This window comes from Triturus cristatus, chromosome 1_2, assembly GCF_964204655.1.
Source record: "Triturus cristatus chromosome 1_2, aTriCri1.1, whole genome shotgun sequence".
Taxonomy (NCBI): Eukaryota; Metazoa; Chordata; class Amphibia; order Caudata; family Salamandridae; genus Triturus; species Triturus cristatus.
In genome coordinates this window covers 912556935-912560738 of record NC_140580.1, presented here as the reverse complement: position 1 = coordinate 912560738, position 3804 = coordinate 912556935, and the positions used below count along the sequence as shown (strand labels likewise).

At 42.9% G+C, this 3804-nt stretch overlaps 1 long non-coding RNA gene across 1 annotated transcript; it reads right to left on the bottom strand.

Moving 5' to 3' along the window:
- Nucleotides 1-550: 550 nt before the first annotated feature.
- On the bottom strand, nucleotides 551-3476 carry LOC146868304 (uncharacterized). The gene is made up of 3 exons (XR_014966199.1): nucleotides 3346-3476; nucleotides 1783-1891; nucleotides 551-1373 (listed from the first exon to the last, which is right to left on the bottom strand). It is a non-coding gene; the product is annotated as an uncharacterized LOC146868304 (long non-coding RNA).
- Between the last annotated feature and the right edge of the window lie 328 nt (nucleotides 3477-3804).

Genomic DNA, 3804 nt, shown 5'->3' with positions numbered 1-3804 from the left:
TCCTCCGCCACGTTCACCTAAGGAAATGCATAGCTTCAGTCCTTCAACCACTCAACTGGCTATCTGTTACTAGAAGAGCTCTATTCAAGGCACTTTACGTTGTCCTTGGGGCCTACCAGTTAAATTCAAGCATACATACAAAACAGGACACTGCAATGCGTGTGCTCCAGCAGAAAATGAAAAATTTACATATGCTCCCTATGTCACAGACTCGTCACCACACTACTCATTCATACATTCATTCATTGGTGGGGCCCATAACACCAACACACATACGTCTCGCTTGAATCTGCACACAGGAGGAAAAGAAGCACTGGACATGTGGGGTGTACCTTATTACCTATTGGGAGTAATTCCTTTACATTATATACATTATATACATCTGCACCTATAGAATCCTAACTTTAACATCAAGGCACTCCACAACTTGGTTGATGGACCAATTAGTTGGACTGGTTGATGGTGATTTAGAACCAGCTAAAACACATTTAAAGCTTCGGAACCTTTTCGATTAGCTTTTCAATACCTTATTAAAGAATCACAAACTCCCTTCTTATTAATCAAAGTTTAGTTTATCTAATTAGGTCACTTTGTGTTGGCATATTCAGGATTACAGTTCAACAATTTTTCTATTGAGCGATTTCCAATCTTTGATCTTTAACATAAATTGACATGACATGTATATTTACCTAAATTGGGACATTGGCGACCACTTCCAGAAGAACCCGTCAACCCACAGCAATAATCAAAATCCCTTCAGATGGAATCATCCTTTTATAATCAAAGAAAACCCAGGTAAGTCCAGGAAATCTCCTTCAGCACGACGCAGTCCCCACGATTTAGCCAAGGGACCAGGCGATCGCACCAACGAACCAACAATCCAGAAAATCGACTCTCCACACCAACAGCCTATATCTCCCTCTTCTAAATCCTTTTCTTATATACTCTTTTCCTCCTTACTTTTAGGACAATGCGCAACAATTTAGGGGTAGAAAGTGTTCTGATTGGCTAAACCCTCTGAAAATTGTAAGTCTATTCAATATTCCCATGTTTGCCTGTTTCCCATGAGACCAGGCATGACATCTTCCCAATTGTATTCTTTTTCGTAGTTTCACAGGCGAAAGTTCCGAAGTAACAACATGTAAGCCTTCTTGTACAGGTCGTTTATTGTCCCCTCAGCCATTCACACTAGTCTTGGTCTTGGCAGTCCTCCACGTTCCTATCCTTGACAAGGAACATTTTGTTTCTCATCGGAGATCGCTTGGAAATCTTCAGAGCCATCCGAGTCTGTGCAGTCGACATCGCGCTCACATGACGGTGGCCACTTCCAAACTCCATTTTATGTACTGCGGCCTAGTAGGCCTGAATGCCAACTTAAGCAAAAACAAACATAACAGTAATTAATATATAGAAATGAAGATTCTAATGTTTAAACCTGCACTAATCCCAATATATATTAATATTTTCCTAGCGTGTAGCAACATTTAAAGCAATAATACTCACCATTCTGCAGCACTGGGAGCACAAACCATCACAAAAGCAACATGTATCATGCAATTCTCTCTTTCAACACATCCTAAAGTTAGTTTGCGTACCACAGTTAATTATTTAATAATTAGCCATGCAATTAGCATTTAGTCCCACGTGTAGTCTCGTGTTTATTAAGGTGCAATTTTTGGTTAATCATACCACTCTACACAATTTAGTACAAGTTAATATTTAGAATGATTACATAATTAAATTTCATGCAAAATAGAGAAGGTATACAAAATTTTGCTTTACCTGCTCCATCACGTGCTTGCACCACAAATCATCATACCGCCTTACCATCAGAAATCCGTAGGAGGCACTGCTATCTCAATTCAAGCCGCAAAGCTCTGGAACTCATTACCTGCCCAGATTTGAAGAGTCCAGGAAGTTAACATATACACTTCGTAAGACAGTTAAAAGCATAGTTATCTACAAGATAACTACATCATTCCACAACCCAGAACTGAACCCAGGAAGATAGACACACCTTCAACTTCAATCTACAATTTACAACCCACAGAAATGGAACAATCCAACATCTACTTTCTATATTAAGGTAAGCTGAGAGTTGCTGACCTATGGTTAGCTTGGGTATTATACAGGAATATGTGACATTACATCACCGTCTTCACACCACAATATCTTTACAACGCAGGCATTACAATGCAAGTCGTTACAACCACTTGCGCTGGAGGGCGCTGGACTTAGGGATAGTATGATTTACTATTCCAACTCCAGCCTACGTTACAGTAGGGAAGGTGTTGGAATAGTAAAGCATTCTATTCCAGCGCAAGTCGTTGCAATGACTTGCGTTGTAATGCCTGCGTTGTAAAGGTATTGCTGTGTGAAGACCGCGATCTAACGGATGTCTCCCATTATACAGTAATGTCAACACAATCATAAACTTTCTGCCCCACACTAACACTAATATCATAACACTCAGCAGTCAACAACCAACCATAGTTTAATCATCTGACTCACACAAAAGAATGATATGCTATAGTTTTTTCCATCACTCAACCAATGTACCAGCAGATAAACCAGCCCATGCCAAATACACTCACAACACAATAGCTAGAAAACCAAACATATGCTTTCATAATTAATGCAAAATAGATTTTAAGTCTGGCATTAGCCAAGGCCTGCTGATTTTACTAACATTATATTGGGGCTTTCAGCAGCCCTCTTCATTCATTGGCGTTTTAAATTGTCAAACACATTTTTGTTCCTCCCACTACAGCAAGGTGCAATGGGAAAGCTAACTCCAGCCACTGACTAACTGCATGATGAGTGATGGCATTCTCTGCTCCTTCCAAGGAAGCACAAATGCTCCTCAGTGCAGGGAAGTACCTATACAATTTGGGTTTTTTAAAACAAATTTTGGGGGGTGTTTTTAGCCAACTTCATAGCAAGGGCTTTCCCCAGCAATAACGTTTTACAAAATACGGAAAAGCAACCACTGTACACCCAAAAGGCTGGCAGTCGACACCACGCCTATTGGCTTGGCAGTGATTGTTATTATATGCCCAACCCAACCGGCTGGCACCAGGGGAGGAAGCAAGGGTTTTCTGGCCTGGCATTCCCAAAGGGAAGTGGATTTATCTGAGGTTAAATGAGGAGATCGACGAACAGACATTGCCTTAAACTGGCACAGACAGCCGCACGCTGAGTACCTGCCCGTCTTTGATTTGAAAAGAAGTACCAGCACTGGTGCAGCACTGTTGATGGAATTGTTCTGGCACTTACAATATTGAGCACCTGCACTTTTATATTTCACTTTCAAGTACTGCGACAGGCGAGTGCCCGGCACGCTACCTGACTTGGACTGACGCTGTCCCAGCCCCACCGGCCTCCCAGGGGCGCGGCCCTCTCGCGGATCTGCCAGTGGCTTCAGCTCCCAGCAGTGAAACCCAGTCAATGAGACAAAACATGTTTTTCGGTTCAAGCTAAAGTGCCCGCCAGGAGCAGGTGCCCAGGCCTAGAGTTGTTTATTCTGCAAACGGGCAGCGCGAGCCCCATCACAACAGTGAGTGTTCTTTCAGTCCCTCCTTTGCCGCTTGTGAACTCACCTGTGACCCGACAAACCACAATAGGTGAGCGACAAGAAATGTTCCCACAGTCTGGGGCCGAGGCCTGTGCAACAACACATCAGATGGGCTGGCGATAAGGGACATACCATAAATGTGTTAAATGGCTCCCATACCTGCCTTGAAACCTGAATTTTCTGTCCGCTTCCTTTCCCTCCGCCCGCTGCCTCCCTCCCTCCCTCGCTCC